This window comes from Halichoerus grypus, chromosome 14 (genome assembly GCF_964656455.1).
Source record: "Halichoerus grypus chromosome 14, mHalGry1.hap1.1, whole genome shotgun sequence".
NCBI classification, from domain to species: domain Eukaryota; kingdom Metazoa; phylum Chordata; class Mammalia; order Carnivora; family Phocidae; genus Halichoerus; species Halichoerus grypus.
The window spans coordinates 8,391,419-8,412,884 of record NC_135725.1 but is presented as its reverse complement, the minus strand read 5'-3'; the positions used below and the strand labels follow the sequence as shown (position 1 = coordinate 8,412,884).

At 43.4% G+C, this 21,466-nt stretch overlaps 1 long non-coding RNA gene across 4 annotated transcripts; it reads left to right on the top strand.

Annotated features, from left to right (window-relative positions):
- Positions 1-116: 116 nt before the first annotated feature.
- Positions 117-21,143, top strand: LOC118525369 (uncharacterized). 4 transcript variants are annotated; one of them, XR_013443630.1, is made up of 7 exons: positions 117-280; positions 1,072-1,219; positions 8,228-8,465; positions 12,433-12,513; positions 12,854-12,912; positions 13,503-13,644; positions 19,316-21,143. It is a non-coding gene; the product is annotated as an uncharacterized LOC118525369 (long non-coding RNA). The 4 variants fall into 4 exon arrangements; XR_013443631.1 differs by having other exon boundaries at positions 117-335; XR_013443629.1 differs by having other exon boundaries at positions 117-503.
- Positions 21,144-21,466: the final 323 nt, after the last annotated feature.

Genomic DNA, 21,466 nt, shown 5'->3' with positions numbered 1-21,466 from the left:
GGCGGAGCTGGGGTTAAAGGATAGGCATTAGCCCGGAAAACGGAAATTAGGCATTTCTATTGGTCCGCTTCTATGACCTCATCTATAGGCGCCACGCGCGGGTTTTGGCCCTTGAAAGGATCCGTCGGGCGACCGCGTATCACCGGCCCCTGGGAGTGACGTCATTAACCCTGTCGCTGCCGCGCTAGGGGAAAGAAGGCAGCTCCTCACCCAGTGGTCGGTTGTTGAAGTGATGTCGGGTGGCGCCTGAGCTAATACCAAAATAATTGACTTTGTTAGAGTGCGTACATTTGTATCCTCTCTGGCAGTCTAGCGTGAAGGATAAAATCTCGGAAGTCGGTTTGAATTTTAATCCTGTTTTTTTTTTTTTTTTTTTTTTACCGCTTGCTAGCTGTGTGGCTTTGGGCAAAATGCTGTATTTCGCTGAGCGTTGATTACCAGATCAATAAAATAGAGATCGCTAAGTCATTCATAGCAAGCGCTTAGCACAGTGAATGATCATGGTGGGCGCTCAGTGAATGTCATTTTCAATATCTGCTCGTTTCTCCGGACTGCAGTTATCCCATTTTCCACCCCAGGAAATGAGACGGTAGTTAGGATATTATCCCCGCTTTACAGATGGAGAAACTAACACGACAAACTTGGTTACGATCCTTGTCATTGGATTTAAGGCCCATTGGGATAATACAGGATGATCTCATCTGAAGGCCCTTACTTAAGGACATCTGCAAAGATCTTTTCCCAAATAAAGTCATTTTCACAGGTTCTGGGGTTGGGACACTAACATGTCTTTTGACCACATGGAAAGAGGAATTGGGACATGATCTCAAGTGTGTCAAGCACAGATTTTACTGTCTTGCAGACCACGCCACTTCTTGTCCCTTAAGGCATTAGACTGGTAATTCACTAAAGAGGGGCCATCATTACTTCCCAGGCACCCATCCCTTTATTCAGCACATAGATGTTTACTAAGTACTTATTTTTTGCCCTAATTATTATAAGTATGTTTGCATTTCAGCTCACTTAAGTCTCACAGGAACAGCTGAAGTAGGTCTTCTCCTTTCGGTTTAGGGAAACAAGGGAAACACAGTAGAGTTGCCCAGGTGAGCCTGACTGCAAATTCAGCGAGGCTGCCTCTGGACTGCTTTCCCTAATCCATTAGTTCTCCAGTAAATGCTCGAGAGCAGAGATACGCCGTACCACACAATAGCTGGAAGGGGTATGTTTTTCTTTCTTTTTTCTTTTCTTTCCTTTCTTTCTTTCTTTCTTCTTTCTTCTTTCTTTCTTTCTTTCCTTTCTTCCTTCCTTTCTTTTTTTTTTTTTTAAGATTTTCTTTACTTGACAGAGCTAGCACAAGCAGGGGGAGGGGCAGAAGGAGAGGGAGATACGTTTTTCTTTTTAAGGCCACAGATAGCAGCACCCCATATCCTCTCAGACATATCCATGTGAATATCTTAAACATATACATCAAAACCCTACTGTTCATTTGTTTTTTCACGAGGGAGAGAAAAGTATCACATACCTAAGTCCTAGATTATTATTAATAATGCTATTTATCAAGTCCTTTGTGCTGCCAAAAAAATGAATTGACTTGAATGTTTTTGTTTGGAATGAGTTGAAAGTGTCTCCTGGTTTTGCAGAATAGCAATAAAAAAATGCTTATCTTGTAATTTTGCAGTTAACCAGGTTAAGCCCATTAATTCTTCAAATATCTAATGGTCTAAATGTCGAGCATTAGGAACATGTGTATTCCTAGAAGCATAAAATGCTCTTCCTAAATGATAGAGCACACAACTTAATCAGAGCACCTGGACTTCTACATGTGTAAGAGGTTTTTTAGCACTGTAATTAAGAGGATTGGCATTGGAATCAAATCTGGCTTAGAGTCCAAGGTCTGTAGGACTATGGTTTCTGCATATATAAAATGGGAATAGTAGCACCTATCTTTTGGAGTTGCTGCATGACTCAAAAATAATAACTGTAAAGATATTAACCGGTAGTAAATGTTGAGTATGCATAGCTTTAGAGAGGAAAAAGACACAGAGAGAGAACCAAGCTATATCCATTGGGAATGTTTTTGGCTGCAAGTAATGGAAATTTCAGCTATTAGTGGCTTAAGCAGTAATTCTTCACACAACAAAAATTCTAAAGTTAGTTTCCTAGTTCAATGACACAATGATATCATCAAAGACCCAAGCTCTTTCACAGTTTCTGGGCTCTACCATCCTCAGTGTGTTGACTTTTAATATTCACACTTTTTGCTTTTATTTATTTTCTTTTCCTCCCCCTCTGTACCTGTTGATCACCCTCACCTATCCCCTCTTGTCCCCCCATGTCCCCCTCACCCTGGCAACCATCAATCTGTTCTTTCTTGGAGTTTTGATTTTTTAGATTCCATATATAAGTGAAAGCACACAGTATTTGTTTATCTCTGACTTATTTTACTGTTGCTTTCTGAAGCCAGATGTACTCAGTTACAGGGTTTATATCAGAGTTTAGGACTAGGAGAATGGGGAAAGGGGTCAAATTCACTTTTTCCACCCAAAAGGACTCGGTCCTTTTATTCCAAAAGGAAAAGACCCAGCAGGATTTACCTTCTCGTTCAGTGCCTGGAACTGGGTTACATGGCCACCCTCAGGATCAAAAGACCATAAAACATAATGTTAATCATGGCATTTGGATTTAATTATTTTTCCAGTACTCTAGTAAAATTAAAGGTCACTTGGCAAATACGCCTCCATCCCACAGTAGGGATTTAATCTGCAATTTAAACTAATCTGGTTTAAAACTTAAAATAACTGTAGTAGTCAAGGTGGCCGATTCAATCTTGGCCACACATCAGAATCACCTGTAGAGTAAAAAAAAAAAACAGAACAAAACAGTAATGCTGATTTAATTAGTCTGAAGTGGGACCTGGGCTTTGAGGATTTGGAAAGTTCCCCACGCTACCATGTAGCTAAAATTAAGAGCCACTTGTTTAAAGAATGGATTTCTAGTTGTTGATTTGATTTTCTAGTTAACGGAGGATTAAGCCCTATAACCCTCTGGTCCCTCCTTTTGTGCCACCAGAATTAAAGAATTAAATGTATAATACACTTGTTTCTGTAGGTAGAATGTCTTGGACATAACTATCTTTCTTGCTGCTTGAGGTTTCCATTAGTTATTTAATATTACGATATATAGAAAGTGGTTTAAATTTGAAATATATACTTTCAAATGTATTCTGGAAAATGGTTGCTTTTTTTTTTCTCATGATTTTGTGCAATTTTTCTCTTTTTCATAAAAATAAAGTGTTAGGTGTTAGCTCCCACACATCTCCCCTTTCCTAAAATCAGTTCTTTAGAGTTCTAATTAATGGATTTTTAACTAATTGGTGTTGTTTCTCTGTTTCCCAAATGCATAAGCAGGGATAAAGGGCATGTTATTGATATAAACCGTAAGTGAGATTTTGGCAAAGATCGAGTTTTATTTTCAGGGCCTATTAGAATCACAAATCCATGGAAACAGAGCAGTTGCCAACACATTTTCTTTTAGTAAAAAAGAACTGCTTCTGAGTAGGGTGGATTATGTTTTTCAATACCATAAATTTGCTACAAAGTGTACTGATAGAGTCTAAACATTAATTGTGCATTCATAATGTCCTGGTTGCTATCTCATAAACACAAAATCGATCTTGGCCCTAATTTACTTTCTTTGGTTCCATGCTTAGGGGCAGCAGAAAAATAACATGACCAAAATGAAAGTGTATCTGATTGCAGTATAAAGTACCACTTTTAATGAAAGATCACGTCCGCATGTGATGGAGAAATAAAAACCAAGGTTAATTAATGTCACATAAAGCCCACAAAGTATCATTTATATAGAGAGCACTTACAATGCACTATGGTTTTATAAAACAAAACTCCTCAAGCAACGTGTACCAGTTTCGGGTTTTAGCTAGAATGAGAACAATTAACATGTTTTTAAGTTTATGTTTAAATTTTCTTTATAGGCTTGATAAGAGGTATTTCCTTTGGAAAGTAGTGACTGGTTTCAGCCTCTGATTTCCTTGATTTAGGAGCAATCAAGTCTTGATAACCAAGCATTTCGATAATTATACATTTTCTAATTGTTCCCTCCATTTAACTTTTTAAAACTATAGAAAGTTTATGTCAGGAATTACAGTGATGATCTAATTCTACCTACCCAAATTTCTTCCTCCTTTTGAGATAAAGAAAAAATTAACCAACTAGCCTAAACCCATTGTGTCAGTTTGAATTCTCCAGGAAGCAGATGCAAAGATAGAATTAGGAGACCAAGAAATTTATTGGCAGAAAAGCCTACGAGGGAGGAGAAGAGAGGGAACAGCAATGAGTGAGAAGAGCCTCAGACCACAGTGCTGATCTGACACCTGTAAAGGGAGAGACGGAAGGGCCAAGGATGTGGTGGGATGATGTCCAGACTGCAGTAGAGCTCTGAGGAAGTCTGAGCCATCAAAGGGCTCCAGAGCAAAGACTGCCCATCAAAGGAAAATGGAATGTGTAGGAATGGCCCAGCTCTAGTACCCCTCTGTGCTCAGTCATTGTTTAGGCAACCCAGGGAGAGTATGGCCTCAGTGTGATGCTGTGGTAGACCCTGAAGTTGTGGCCTTTGTAGGCTGTCAGCTAGTCACACCTCTTGAAGCAGGTTCTCTCTTGAAAGGAGATCAGAGCAGTTCACTCCCATGGCTGCCAGGGTCTACCCCTTGCACAGCACAGACATACTTCTCCATCCATGCTAGGGGAGTAGCTCCTCCATCACCCCTATGGCTCTCTTCTCCGAGGGGGGAAAGCTAGAAGAGGCAGACGAGGGATGACGTGTAATCTCCTTGGGGCTGCAACAGATACTCATCATCTCCTCTACACTGTCCATTCTGTTTTTAGCTTGCCCTCAGCTACTAACTTGGCAGGTCTTGGTAGCTTACCTGCTCATGCCTTAGCCCTTACTCAGGGAGTCAGAGACCCAGAGACCTCTTTCTAAGGTGAGGGTTGCTACACAGGTCAATTTACGGTTATAGTGGGGGCTGAGGAGTACTGAGAGGCACCTAAGTGGATCACCTGGGCTATATTGATCCCTCCAGCCCCATTGTGTAAAAGCAGCCTTACCTCCATATAATGATCAGAATTAATAGCCCCTGCCAAGATGGTGACTCCTCTTCTCACTATTGGTCCTGGACACAAGGAGTTCAGTATGTCCAGATGGCATCTACAGTTCGGTGGAATGCAAGAATGCATTCTCTCTGGGGACAAGAGCCTCTAATTCCACAGAGCCCCAAAGTCCTGGGGGGCAGAAAACACAATTTCCCCCAGAGTTTTCATTGAGAACAATGGTAAGTAGGGTCATTCTTGCTTCTCCCCTTTAGTTCCCAGACCCATGTATTCTTCTTACAGCACCATGGAGAGATCTCGGATTTGCATTTACTCTGCATTCTGAAGGACAGCTCCCCATGTTTGTAGGTTATGGCCTTTATGGTGGTCTTTCGGCTGTGCTTTCAGAAGGCCATTGCAGCACTCTATCAGGCTGACTGCCTCTGGCTGGTAGAGTGTGTAAGATGACTTGTGGATCACATGTCTTTTTTGATTTGAAGTGCATCCCTGGTTCACATGCTATGTTAACTAGGGTTCTGTCCCTATGGATCAAGCACTTCATAAGCTTTTAGAGAGTGATGTTGGCAGAAGCTCTGTGGGCAGAAAGGCCAGCCCGTACTTGGAATAGGACTCTGTTCCTATGAGGTGAATCTGCTTGCCGTTCTGGAATGAAAGGAACCCAATGTCATCAACTTACCACCAGGTGGCCTGTTGGTCTCTTTGGGAAATAGTGTCATATCAGGGGCTCAGCACTGGTTCTGTTGCTGGCAGGTTCTACATTCAGAGGGAGTAGTAGTTGGGTTGGCGTTAGTGAGTGGAAGTGATGCTGTTGGGGTCGTGTGTAGCCTCCAATTCTGACATCATGGCCACTCCATTCATGCACCCATCATGCTGGTTCTAGGGTAGCCCGTGCTGAAAACTAATGCCAACTGGCTGAGTCATTTTGTCAACGTAGTTGTTCAGTGTTCAGGGTGGATGCCTTTTGATGGGTATTAATGTGTGAAATGTACACATTCTGTGTCCATTACCATGTGTCCGTCCATCTACATGCTTTTACCCTGGACCTTTTTATTTCCCATCGTCCTTTTCCTTCCAAGCTCTGACCAGCTGGTTGGGCCACTGGCCAATGATTAGGAATCTCTATATGTTCCCATCTTTGGCCACTTTTCTTTCCCCATAAAGTGGATGACCAGGTGCACTCCCTACCCTTTAAAAAGATTTGCCCTCTCTGCTGTCTTTCAGCCTGTATGAGGCTGTTCAGTTTCAGTCTCCACCCACAAACTGAGCCAACTCATCTGTAAACTACGCTTGGGCTTTCTCCTCCTCCTTCAGCTGTTTATGTGGCACCCTACTATCAGACCATGGATGAGAGCTCAGGGAGGAGGGCTGATACAGTCATGTGGGTGATATGGAGGTCTGTGCTCCCTGTTCATGCAGCTAACTCATGCCCTCTGGTCTTACTTGGGCTCAGTTCCTGATGTATCATTTCTATCTTATGTTGCTGGGCCCATCTGGCTTTTGAATTGACAGGCAAAACAGAACTGGCTCTTAATGGGTAGATCTAGACGGAGGCTCATTGGTATGCTATAGTCAGGTCTCTTATCTCCATTAGGGCTCAGTAACATGCCAGAAGCTCTTTTTTTGAGATGTGTATAATTCTCCATTGCAGATGGCATGATCTTGAGCCAGAACCCCAAGGTCCTGTGATGTGATCTTCCTAATTGGGTTACCATGAACTCTGCACTGCATTTTTTCTCATCACCAACACCTCCCCACCACAGGGTCTGCCAGATGATCTGGTCTAAGTGGGAAACCTGCTTTCATTATTGCCTGGACATGCTGTGCCACACTTTCCTGACCCAGGCGCCACTAGAGCGGGCACCCTTCCATGTCCTCTGGGGTACGCACCAGAGCAGGATTCCTACATGTGGAATATGTGGCCTCCAGAACCAGAAGAAGCCCACCAGGCACTGTACTTTTTATTTTGTAATAGGAAATGCAAGATACAACAATGTGTCTTTACTGTGGAGGGGACTTCCTGACACATCCCTGACCTTAAAAACGTGTTCCTCATTTTCAGTCCTAGCTTTTAGGAATCCTGAAAGCTTTACTGAAGTGGCTCAACCCTGAATCCTTATAGGGTTTGTCTTCTAGTTTCTGGAGCACATGTTCCTTCCCAAGGTCTCTAGCATACTAGCCATGGATTTATTTTATTGACGTGATGGATCAATGTGTTGTTCTGCAGGTTGCCCAGATGGTCCAGATCTCTTCGGACTAAATTAAGACAGGAGGTGGGCGAGCCAACATAGCCCTGGTACAGAACTGTAAATGAATATTGTTGTTCATTCCAACGAATGTGAACTGCTTCTGATCCTATTTTCCATCTATTTTTTTTTCCATCCTATTTCACCATCTGCTATGGCAAACTCCGGCATTACACCTTTGCTCTCCAGGCTTTGGAAAGCCACACAGCAATGTGTTTGCCCCATTCCCTGGGGTCCTTGCCAGGGTGTTAAATCCCATGTCCTGAGAAAGTGACTCCAAGTCAATGTTTCCCTGCTTGTTCACTTTCACCCTCCAACCCCTTGGCCAAGCACCCTCAGAATCCACTCCCTGGCTTCTCCTCTGCTCCTGACAGTATATGCAGGCCAATTCTTGCAGGTCTTCTGGGGGCATACTCTCTTTTCTCAGTCATCAGGCCCAGCATGTCCTCAGGTCAGTTATGCTGGGATTCAACTCGTGTTACTGGTCTGCCACCCAGGAGGGGCAGCTGAGGCAGCCCCAGGGGGTAGGGTATGGGGAGGGGAGCAGGTGTCGTCTTGCAGGGAGAGGTGTCTGCAGTGTCTTCCTGCACAAGAGAAGTCTAGCTCTTAAGTGGAAGGCGTGGACCACCTTTGTGAGTTACCAAAGAGGCCTCTGGCTCTCCCACTAGCCTTTAACTACCTAACTGCTTTCAGTTTCTCGTTACCACTCTGCAGGGAATCCTCCAACTCCACTATCCTTAAATACATTGTACCCCCCCTTCACTTTCAAATGCCTGAACCACTGTATTGGCAATTCCATTCCACCAGATGTCCCCCGGTCATCAGTGGTGACATTTTTTTTTTTTTTTTTTTTTTTAGCAACTGAGCAATCATCTCATGCCAAGGACTAGCTGTGCCTCACATACCACTTGGATTGTGATCCTCCTTGCCAGCCATGGTGAATAATCCCGTCTCAAAACCCCATCTTATTGCCAGCTTTCTGGAGTCATTCCTGGTACCATTTGTGTTATTTCAAGTTTTCTGGGAAGCAAAAGCAAAGGCAGAGTTAGACATGTAAGAGATTTATGCAGGGAATATAAAGAAAAGTGGGAACAAGGTAAGTGGGAGAATCTCCAACTGCAATGTGGGAAGGAGGGATTGGTGGGAAGAGACATCAGAGAAAGGCTGAGAAAGTTTCGGCCAGGGTGGAGGGCAGCCACAAAGCAAAGTGCCATTGGAAGAATCCCAGTTGGGCAGGAGTGTGGCTCATGCACGTTGGCCATGCTCTGAGCCTGGCTGGCAGAAGCCCTGGGGGACGGTGGCCTTGGTTTGCATGCCATGGTGGACCTGAGGGTGTGAGAGCTGGAGGCTTTCAGCCAACCAAGCCTCTTACCACTCTCAGCAGGCTCGCTTTTATCGGGAGATGGGAGCAGTACACTCTCTGCCTGCCTCAGTCATATGATGAGTTCAGTGGCAAGACAAGGACAAAAACCAGAATTATCACTAGGGTTTGAGAAGACTAATCCTTTGCTCTTTTTATATTTTGGACAAGATTAATTTCTGCCATATCTTCTTCAGTGAATCATCTAGTATTTAGCAACTCAAAGCAATAAGCCCTCAGAAAACCTCCTTGGACAATGAATAATATAAACTATTGAACAAAAATACCTCCCAACATTGAAAGTAGAAGTTAGGTTTTGGGGAGCTATACAATCCAGGGTTTGTCTTGATGTGTCTTTGTTGAGATTTAGTCTATGTAAGGCAGGGTGCCCTTGGTGCCTGTCTGCAAGAAGGGAACACTAACATAACAATCTAGAATTTTAAATTTGGTGGCCAAGAGCTTTACATATATTAATATCTGTTTTTTCAAACATCATTGTATCATTTCAGAAGAATTTGCCATATGAGAGCCCAGAAATTGTCTTGTTTTCTGTAACATCCCCAGGGCCTAGAAGATTGTCTAGCATGTATTTGGTTGGCATAGTATTTGCTAAATAAGTGTTGTGGCTCAACTATAAATTCTTAAGTGTAGGGACCAGAGTCATCGTATTCCCTGGCACACAGTAAGAACTTATGTCAACAAATTCAGCAACTAGATTTATTCAGTGGCTACTCTGTCCTAGGCACTAGGGATGTATTAGTCAACAAAACTAAGAATCCTTGCCAATAAACATCAAACAGCAACAAACAAGAGCTAAGTGCACTGTAGGATATGTTACAAGTACTACCGTGGAAAGAACAGAGCCGGGTAATGGGAGAGCGAGGTTGGGGGGACAGATTGCAGTAGTAAATAGAGTGGTCAGAGTAGGTCCCATTGAGGAGGAGAGATTTGGGGGAAGACTTGGGAGTTTGCCATACATCTCTGGGAGAGGAGCCTTCCAGGCAGAGGAAAGAGCTAGAACAAAGGGCACAAGGTGGGAATTGGCATCACACATGACTGGTGTCTTTGAGGAAGAGGGAGGAGGCCAGTGTGGCTGGTGTCAGCTAGGGGAAGACTAGCAGGAGACAAGGTTAGAAGGAGAACAGCAGTGCTTGGCAGAGAGAGAAAGGGTTTTTGGACCTTTTAAGGACTTAGGGTTTTACTTTGAGTGAAAAGAGGAGCCACCTTAGGGTTATGAGCAGTGGAGAAAAATGACCCGACTTATAACAAAACAATAAATTTTGTAGAATTAATGAATATGTGAAGTAGAGAGGATCATCCGATTCCGTTGCCCAAGAACGGGTTCTAGAAAATTCAGTGTAAGGACATATATTTTTCTGATCCTTTCCTGATAGTCACATTGTCGATCTCTGGGGAGCTGCTGGTCTTAATGCCACTGTATCATTCCTGCTTTCAACAGCAGCAGAGGAATCGCTGGCCAACCACGTAATCCCGACCAACTTTTAGATACCCCTTGATAGTTTCTAGAGCATTTTTAATATTTATTATGTCACTCAAATTATCATGACAACTATATGTGATAGGTGTTAGATAACAAACATATTACAAATAGAAAAACAGGAGTTCATATATATATATATATATATATATATATATATATATATATATATCCCACAGTCACACAGTTAATAAATGGCAGAGTCTGAATTTTGCCTCCTCATCTAGGGTTTATGGGGCCACATTCTAGGTCTGAAAGATGCAAAATGGTTTATATTCCCTAGGCAGGGCTCACAGTGCAGGTGGGAGGCCAGGATAGGAATAAACAGAACTGTGGTATATATATCAGAATAAAAAAGTAGAGGCAAGGTGCCAAAGTTATGGTGTGTTTGGCAAAAAGGTCCACAAAGGGGATGATGATTGTAATGGCTGGTAGTCTTGGATACACTGAAATGGGTGCATGTGTGTGGGGGGGGGCATTCAGGTGGTGGGAATAGTGCCAGCAAATTCTTGGGGGTCAGGATGAACACTGTACCCCCTTGGAATGGGTGCATAGACACAAACAGTTGGAATCTCCATTTTGAGTGGCAGTTAGAGGAAACAGAATCACAGCAGGTAGAAAAAGGCCGTGTTATATAGGGTCCCAGGCCATAGACTAAGGACCATTTGTACTTGATCCAAGGGAAGTGGACAGTAATTTCTGAGGGGAGGTGGGATGTTTGCAAAGTTTTTGTGTTTTTTTTTTTAAATCTCTTTGAACTTTTTAAGAAAGCTCAATATAACAAGTCTGTGCCAACATGGTTTCGTGGGGGGGTAACCATGACAGGCAGTGTCTTAGAGTGAGTTCCTCCCGAAGTCAACCCCAAAACAAAGATTCAAGTGAAAATAACTGATTTTGGAGGGGATGCCAGGAGATACCCATAAGAGACTAAGAGAGAGAGAGAAAAGAAGGCTGCCAACCAAGTGTTTCTTGTCAAGCTCTTTACCACTGTAGGTAACTGGAGAGTAATCTTGTTGGGGAACTCTGGAGGGACTGATGTAGAGCATACACTTTCACTTTGTAGTTGGGGTGCTTACACATGAGCTCCCACCAGTTATTGGCTGAGGGCTGCTCCTGGGGGCAGAGGCTGTAGACCCCCAGCACTCAGCCCACCCCATAGGGGCAATAAGATGTCATGTGGCAGCCTTGGGAGAAACCCTCAAAGATGCATCTGCTGGCAAGGGGGCAGGGGATGGACAGTGTGCAGTGAACAGGTGAAGGCAGCAGGTATGGACCAGCTCCTGGCAGGATCTGCTACGGGCAGATCCCTGAGCAGAGAGTGACACGGGTATGGACCAATGTGCCAACAGCAGGGGGCGAAAAGAAGGAACAGGTTTTAAGAGCTTTTATAAAGGAAGAATTGCAAGCTTGGTCTTACAGACTCTTGCCTTATAAGGTGACAAGTAACTCAAGCCGCTTAATGACTTTGGAATTAAACTCAGAGAAGTCGGCCTGGCCCCACATGCCTCCTTTGTAATACATCTGGGAATTTAAGTATTCATAAGACTAATTTAAAAATACCTATAAATTACACATATTAGGACAGGACCTGGAGAAAGGGGTGATAACGCTCATAAACACACTCACGGGAGAGCAGGGGATCATGCGACCTAATTCCAGATTCGCTCATTTCAGCTGCTCTGCCTTTTTCATGGGAACAAAAGAAAAAATAATGTAGAAATAATGCGAATCAAGGAGCATTACCTAGGAATAACTGAGATTAAAAAAAAAAAAAGTAAGATAAGTACAACCTGGCAGTGGGCTCAAGTATTTCAAGCAGGAGCTTTTATGAAAATGCACCAAAGTCTGATAATCAGATAATAGGAGCATTGGAGAACAATTTACTGGGGAAGGGAAAGGAAAGGGAAAGGAAAGGAAGAGGAAAAGGAAAAGGAAAAGGAAAAGGAAAAGGAAGGAACAGCCGGGATTCTGGAAGAACGGAACAGAAATGAAGGGAAACTACTGCAGAGAGTGAGGGTAGAATGAGGGAGGGGATAGGAAGGGGGGTGGAGGTGGGGTCAGGGCAGGTGGGGCTCTTGGAATGTGGGAAAATATGAGGCGGAGCACAAGGACCAGCCTCTGAGGGTCATGGGGCTCGGGGAACGGGCATTTCCTTGGTGATCATGATGAACTAAACATCAAAGACCCTGCGCCTCAATTTTATAGGCAGTGAGAGCCCCAGAGGACCCCATGATCCATGAACAAGGGAGGGTGTCTAAACCCAACTGAAAGTATTCACTACCTCTGGTGAGTGGGAGCGTAGCCAAATCAATCTGATTTAAAAAAAAAAAATGCTGATTTTTGCAGCAAATTCACACCTGCAGCAGGAAGAATAACTGAGACATCACCTCTACTTTTGTTTCTTCTGTTTGCTTTGTTGGAATTATGCACCGGGAAGCCCCATTTTGAGATTCACGTGGGCGGGGGCAGTGGGTGATGGTTTGCCAAGTCTATGGTTGCAAGCACCACCTGCATGACTTTTCCCAGACCCTGTCCATCTGCACAGGCTCCTCGGGACTCACATCCCCAGTGACAGAACAGAATTGGTTTCCCCTCCTCTTCTGAATTCTTCTCTTTCCTCCATCAGGATTTGATATGTGAACAAGAAGGGGTACATATGCCCAAGGGGATGGAGCTCTTTGAAAGGTACAGACCTGAGAGGAATCAGGACCAGGGAGGGAGAGGGAGCAAAACAAGAAGAGCAAGCAGACAAAGCGAGAGAGTGAAGCAGAACAGGAGACTGGGAAGAAAGGCAAAGTAGAAAAGCAGAGGAAAAGAGGGAGAAGGAAGAGGGGACTGTTGAACCCCTGACCCTTTGGCCTTAGCAAATGCTACACACAGCTGAATATTCGGTGCTCAGTGCTCCCTCCTTGGTCAGAAGGAGAATTCCCCAAAGTGTCTTTGCACCAACTTGCTAGTTAAACGCTCATGGACACAGGTGCATTAGCCAGATGTCTCCTGGTCATACTTCATTTACTTAGTGACACGTACATATTTAAAGCCACATTTAAAAACACATGCAAACATGGAACTATTGTTTGCTCTTACTGTCCCATTTCATTGAATGAAATCTGCATATTCATTTTTGGTGGGAGTATCCTTGTCATCAAGAGAGGCACTTCTGAAGTCACCCAATACTTGTATTCAGAAAGGACTTAGAACATTAAAGTTTACAACTTTAAGAAATAATGACTGTATAAATTTTTTTTGCCTTTTTTTTAAACGAATTCTTTCAGGTGCCCTCCATTAGCATCCACGATCCACATTAATGGAGCTAGTTAATGGCTCATCTTCTCCAAGCAATACTTTGTTTTCCAACGGAAAGTAATTGAGAGAGAGCCCTATAAATGAGAATGTTTGCAAGGATTCTATTCAAAGGTGATTCCCTTTTCTTTTTCTTTGAAGTAAAATTCAGGTAAATAGGATACAGTTTTTCTAGAAGAGAGAATGTGATGGCTCAGGCCTAGGGCTGATTAGTTTTAACTTAAGATATTCCGGAGATTTCTGAGACCTCTGCAGTCAGGCCAGGCTTGGGACAAACTCCAGCCAAATTATACAGAGAGAACACACCCCTGAAGATATTTCAGCTTCTGCTGGGTTCTAGACTACTCTAGAAACCGTGCCTTGAGAGACCGCCTCATCTGCCCCCTGGGAGTCACCGGGCAATGTCTGAAGACATTTGGGGTTGTTACTACCGGGGCTCTATTAGAGGTCTCCAGAGAAACAGAATCAGGAAGATCTGTGTGTACACATATAGAGAGACTTATTTTAAAGGATCACACAATTATGGAGGCTGACAAGTTCAAAACTGGTAGCTCATGTCAAAAGGCCACCATGCTGCTGACCTGGGGGAGAGCTGATACTGCACTTCAAGTGCAAAGGCTATCTCCTGGGGAGGTCCCTCTTGCTTCAGGGAGGTCAGTCTTTTGTTCTACTTGGGCTTTTGATTGATGGGATGAGGCCCATCCACATCATCGAGAAAGCATCATCCACATGCTTTCCTCAAAGTCTACCAATTCAAAGGCAATCTCATCCCAAACCACACTCACAGAAACATCGAGAATAATCTTTGACAACAGAGCTGGGCACTGTGCCCCAGCCACGTTGACACAAAATTAGCCTCATGTTCCTGGCATCTGGCAGCTAGGGATGCCATTACAATCCCACAGTGCCCAGGACAGCCCCCACAACAGAGAATTATCGAGCTGCAAATGTCAATGGTGCCCAGGTTGAGAAACCTCAGATCATAGGCTCCAGTCACGCACCTGGGAACAGGACTATAACATCACTGACGGGAAGGTGATGGGTGTTTTTCAGTTTGTGGGGCACCGTGAGGTTCATCTGGAAAGCAACTGGTAACAACATCTTAATGAGGATCATTCTTCCCACTCTGACTTGCTGGGAAAGAGAATTATTCCACCGAGACCTACTTATGACAAGCCTAGTGCTTTGGGATTTCTGAGCAGGCATAAATTTAATTTCTTCATGCTGAGGCTTCAGTCAATCTTCCAGCTGCAGGAATGTTCTGGAGAGAAAGAAAGGAAAGAGGGGTCCTCGGACCTGGGGAAAATGTGAGCTCAGCTGTTCCTGGAGTGAAACCAGCCTGGGGTCTAACTGTGCTGTCCAGAAGCATAGCCACCGAAGCAGGACAGACACACACAAACCTGACAATGAATTTGCCGAGGAAAACAGAGCAAATGGGTCAAGGGCACAGTGGTTGCATTTGTTCATTTGCTCATTCATTCACTTGCTTACCTCATGGATGGCCTCGAATGTGCTGGGTGCTGAGCAAAAAAGGAGAAGACAATGAAACGCAATTGGAATAATGTCATCCAGGAGAAGATGTGGTGGTTTACATAGGGATACACAACCTGGAGTAGAGGTGACTTTTGCTATACTCCGGAGGGAAAGAGTCCTGGATTTGGGGCCAGAACTGAGTTCAAATCCTAGCTCTTCCCCTTCCGGGCTGGCCCAATCAGTCATCCTCTTGGGTCTCCTATAAGATGGGAACAAAAACACCCGCCATCCCACCTGTCACATGGACTTGTGGTGAGAAGCAAAAGCAGTAATGCCTGGCTTTGCTTTGTCAGTCGTAAAGCACTCAGCTGGTGTGCTCAACCGGGCTGCACAGCTTTATAAACTACCGATGCCTGAGCCTGTCCCCCACCGCTCAGACGGATGGCGTCAGAATCCCCTAGTGGAGGGGGGTCTAAGCACGGGTATTTTTAAAAAGCTCCCAAGGAGAAACAAAAGCACAGCCCTCCTATAAGAGCATTGTCAATTTGTATACCGTAACTTTCCCCAAGTATGCATAGTCAAAACTTCTCATTGAGCGACGCTTGTGTCTCAAGGTTGGTTCAACTGTGACATGAAAAGTAGATTTGGACCGTTCTACTATTTGGGGTTTTGCTTTTGGTGAGTCTGGGGTCAGGGGTGGGGGACGGATCTCACTGCAGGCAGTGAAAGAAGGTGCCTCTTCTGGGTAGAGTGTGATTCCCTGATGGCAGGAAACAGGAGTCTTTAATCCAACAGACATTGGATTTTCTGCTCCGTGACTGGCACTTCTGAGACCACAGGGGATGCTGCAATAAACTGAAGAGACAAGAGTCACTGCTGTCATGGAAATCATGTTCTAGCAGGAGGAGGAAGACAATGAAAAGTTAGTAAGTAAAAGATGTAAAATGTTAGATGGTGATAAATACTGTAGGGGAAAATGAAACAAAGAAAGGGTAAGGGTGCCTCTGGTCCTATGGAAGAAGGGAGAGAATGAGCCTTGTTGGTACCTGGAGGTACCCTGTTTTAGGCAGAGGGAAAAGCCAATGCAAATGTCCTGAGGCAGAGGCAGGCCACGTTTGTTTGAGGAACTACCAGGAGGCCAGTATTGTTGATGAGAGTGAGTGTAGCAGGAGAGAGTATCAGAGTTGTCTGCGGGCCTGATTACAGGGCCTTGTGGGGTAGCGTGAAGCCTTTTATTTTTACTCCAAGTGAGAGGGATTTTGAGCAGAGGAGTGGATGATGGGACTTCCATCTTTGCCGGATCATCTGCTCTGCCATGTGGAGAATGAACTCAGGGGCACAAAGGTAGATGAAGAGAGACCAGACGGGAGGCTGTCCTGATAATCCCAGAGGGAAGGATGGGAGCTAAGCCTGGGGAGGGAGCCGCCGAAGTCGGGAGAAGTGCTGGGGGATGTTGGGAGAAGAGCAGCATTCGGGCAAGGCGCCCGCATCACAACTGATGATTCCAGGACAAGTTGACCAAAGCACGGAAGCAAGTCCGGTGTCCGTGTGTCAGAAAGCCAGAGTCCATCCACTAAGGTCGATGCAACCTGAAGCCTCTGGACAGACTGAAATGGCCTTCCCCTGCAGCCCTCCGACCTCCTCGTGCACTTTGTATTTGAAATGCTCCAGGTGCTCTCACAAACGAAAATGCTTTCTTGATGGGGGAGAGACCTTCACCATTACTGAAGCCTTGTGAGAACGGCAATTCAAATACTGCCAATCACTGCTCCCTGCCTGAACATTTCTAAAGAGGAGACATAAGATGTGATTCTGCACAACCTTGCTCGTGTATAATCATGCATTGCACCTGTGAGAGTGGGAACTGGCAGGACGGAACAGATGAGGTGCAAGGAAACAGGGTAGAGCCACGCACTGACCACTCTGCCAAATCCGTTTGCCCTGAGCGTTCGCAACTGCGAGACACATAGAAGCGTGCGGCCGAGGCCGAACATCTGCCACCAGATGGCGCTATTTCCCCCTGAACTACCTGACTACTCAGACCCACAGGATGACTTACTCCCCAGGATTCTTAGCAAGTGGTGATCATTAATCTTTCCTAAAGTCGAGTGCCTGGAGCCCCAGAGCGAAGGGGTGAACGTAGTCCTGTCTCTTCTTGAGCAATTCTGCAAGCTCCCCTGGCATGAATGACTTGAAGATTTTGCTCTTCCCAATCAAGCTCTCAACAGAGATTAATACAGGGGTTCTTAGCCCCTTTGGCAGCTTCTCAACTCCTTCTCAGCATCGTGCTTTTAAATGCATGAAACAGAAGGCATAGGACTACAAAGGAAGCCAATTATACTGAAATGCAGTTATCAGAATATTTAAGAAAATGTGAGACGTAGTAATCTATGTGCTTCTTAGTGCAGGGAAGAATAGGATCCAGGGGCAAGCCTCCCATCAGTGTGCTTTTGAAATAGTAATGCACAAAAATGATATCTCAAGCTCTCTGCAACCAGTGTAATGTGATGTTTGTGGCCTACAATCATATTTCATGAAACTGCTTAATTTTAGTTAGGACTTAGTGAAAACAAAGATTTTTTCCTTCCTTTTTAAAAACAAAACAAAACAAAAACACAGAACAACAACAGTCCATGAACCTCTTGAAGTCCATCCAGGGACCTCTTGGAGATTGCAAGACCCTAGGTTAATAATCCTTGGTTCAATGTCTCTTTAATGGGTCTATCACACATTTGTCAACTGAAGGAAGCAAAATATCGCTCAAGCTAGGCAGGCTCAAGTTAAAGAAGAAATGGTTCAGTATGGGGATCCAACACTCCTTTTTCCTCCCCACCCTCCCCGTGTAACCCTGCCCTACAGTTCTTCCTCTCCTCATCCTTTCTTGTCACACTTCTTTTTTAAGATTTTATTTATTTATTTGAGAGAGAGAAAGAGAAAGAGAGCATGAGTAGGGGGAAGGGCGGGGAGGAGGGAGAGGGACAAGCAGACTCCCTGCTCTGCATGGAGCCCAATGTGGGACTCAATCTCAGGACCCCTGAGATCATGGCCCTGGGATCATGAGCTGAGCTGAAACCAAGAGTCAGACGCTTAACTGGCTGAGCGACCTAGGCGCCCCTCTTGTCACACTTCTGAAGCTCTAAGATTTCTTTACCATCTTTTCATCCCGGGATTTATTCTCTCTCCTTCAGTAACTGCAGCCAAAGCCACTTTTGGGGACCCCTTTGTTCCTCCCCTTATTTCTTTATCCAAAGAAAAGATTAGTCTCCCTCTGTCCCAGAAATAATGCTCAGTTATTTGTCCTTTGCTTTTCCTTCTCTTCCTTCCCTCTGTGGAGGTGGAGGAGGAAGAGGGAGGATGTGGTAATGGATGAAAGTCAGAAAAGCCCATTCATGACAGTAACAGAAAATGTGGCAGCTGGAGATTTTCTACATCAGTCTACCTCAAATACCCCTCACTAGTCTCTATCCTTTACCTGCTTTATTCTCCTCATGGCTCCGATCCTTACCTGAAATTATTTGTGTATTTACTTTGTGATTTTCCATTTCCCACACTAAAATGCGAGCTACATGGGGGAAGGAATGTCTCTGTCATGACGATCTCTTGATCTCTCCAGTGCCCAGAACAGGCCTGGGTGCAGAGTAGATGCTCACTATTTGTAGATGCATAATTTGTTAAAGGAATGAACCAGTTTGGAATGGAACGGGAATGCAAATAACTCCAGCATTTCAAATTTTCAGTCTTTTCCCCTACCATTGTGTTTTATTGATTCTAGAAGTATAAAAACACCCTGAGGGAGTTGTACAGGGCCATATTAATGGAGTGGGACGGTGGTCTGGAAAGAAGGTGACTTCTTAAGAATTAAAGGAATAAAACAGAGGATGAGCTTTGATAATTATAAGTGATAGAAACGTATGTATCTTCATTTTATGTAATGCAAATTCATTTTTTGCCTTGTTATATAGGCTAGAAAATATTTAATGAAAACAAGTGTTTTTCCTCTTTTTTTGAAGTATGAAGAAAGGAATCCTGTATTTCATATTCTGTCAAACGCTTGTGAATTTCTATTGTGTGAATTTCTTTTAAATATGAAAATGAATACATATATATCATAAAGAGTTACATATATATTGCAAAATCTTACAGGCTGGGATATAGACACTATATATATATAGATATATATAGTCTTTTAATAGTCCAAATGCAAGTTGGTACTTTTATTATTGATAATTTCTTTGCAAGTTGTCTTACTTTCTCATCATGCCAAGATAGACAAGGATATTTAATCATTTTACCTTTGTGTGTCTTGAGCCAGGCAAATATAGGTGTGGTTTCCCGAGATACTGAACTGTTCCTGGTGGTACTTTTGTAACCTAATGGATAACATGAGTAACAGAAGAGTCTACGTGAAAAATCCACACCATTTTACTTTTCTAAGAAGGGAAAAATTAAGTTCTGCAAATCACAGACTGGGAAGCCGAGTCTCTGTGCGGGGAGAGACAGCCCGCCTGGAGAAGCTGCGAGGGACTCTGGTGCCAGTAGGTGGAGCTAGCGTGCAGTCAGCCAGGACAAATGGCCGCTCAGTAACTTAGGAACTTCGCTTTGCAGAGCGTGCTACACTGGACCCGCATGCCAAGTCCCCGAGTCCTCTCACAGACGCTGGAGGACTGCACTAATGGTGATATATTTTCTGACAAGTGGAAAGACGTAGGCTAAGCACAAATGAGGGGAATTCAGAGCATTTAAAAATAAATAACTGGGCATTCTTCTATCTTCCAAATTCTAAGATCTGTTATCCTACCCTTCTTTTTTCCCCCTTTGCTCCTTTATTTTGTTTCTTAAATTCCACATATGAGTGAAATCATATGGTGTTTGTCTTTCTCTGAATTATTTCACTTAGCATAATACTCTCTAGCTTCATCCCTGTCATTACAAATGGCAAGATTTCATTCTTTTCTATGGCTGAATAATATTCCATTATGTATACATTTACATACATTATACATACATTTATGTAATGGAATATTATGGATATATATATATTTGTTTATCTCCCACATCTTCTTTATCCATTCATCAATCGATGGACACGGGCTGTTGCTGTAATTTGGCTATTGTTGATAATACTGCTATAAATATCAGGGTGCATGTGCCCCTTTGAATTAGTACTTCTGTATTCTTTGGGTAAATACCTAGTAGTGCAATTGTTGGATCATAGGATAGTTCTATTTTTAACTTTTTGAGGAGCCTCCATACTGTTTTCCCGAGTGGCTATACCAGTTTGCATTCCCACCCACAATGCAAGAGGGTTCCCCTTTCTCCACATCCTCACCAACACCTGTTGTTTCTTGTGTTGTTGATTTGATTTTTGTTGCTATATGGAATACCACTGTATAAAAATTCCACAACTTATCAATTTTACTCTGGTGGTCATTTTTTCTGGTTTTGCAATTAGGAACAATGTTGCTCTGGCTGGTCTCCAGGTCTCCTGATGCGCTTACGCAAACATTTTCTAGGATATCTATGTCTAGAAGTAAGATTGCTAGATCAAGAGGATGCATATCTAAAGTTTTACTGAATAGTGCCAAACTATTTTCCAGCGTGGAAATGCAAACTTATATTCCCATCAACAATGCAAGTGAAATCTCATTCAATGCTCCGCGCTCTTACCAATATTTGACATTGTTAGACTTTTTAAATTCAGCCAGTCTCGAGAATATGCAGTGACATCGCATTGTGCCTTTGATTTATGTGGCCTCTGTATTAATAAAGGCGAGTACATTTTTATTTGGATTCCCACATCTATTAAATGCTTAAGTCTTTTGCTCATGTTTTCTACAGAGTTGTTTTATTGCCTGTAAGAATTCTTCATTTATTCTGAATAATGTGTTGCAAATATCTTTTTCCACTCTGTGGTTCGCATTTTCATTCTTTAATGGTATCCTTTGGTGAACTAAAGTGTTAATTTTAATATAGTCCAATTTATGAATATGTTCCTTCAATAGCACCTTCTGTGTTCTGTTTAATATCTTCATACTCTGTGATTACGAAGATATTCTACTACATTGACTTGTAAAAGGTTTATTGTTTTGCCTGTCACTTTTAGAGCTTTAATACCCTAGAGCTGATTTTTTCTGTATGGTTTGAAGTAAAAATCAAGACCTTTCCTTCCGTCCTTCCTTCCCTCCCTCCTCCTTTTCTCACGTAAGGATATTCAACTGTTACAGCACCATTTATTTAAAATGGCATTCTTCCCCTATGACTTTTAGTGGCTCTTTAGTTATAAATTAAGTGATAATTTATGTATGAATCTGTGGGTTTTCTATTTTGTACCACTGTCTACTTGTCTAGCCCTGCACCAGCACCTCAGATCTTGTGTCTAGAGCACTATAATTAGTCTTGATATATGATTGAGCAAGTTCTGCCATCTTGCTCTTCTTCAGGAGTGCCCTGGCTATCCTTTGCC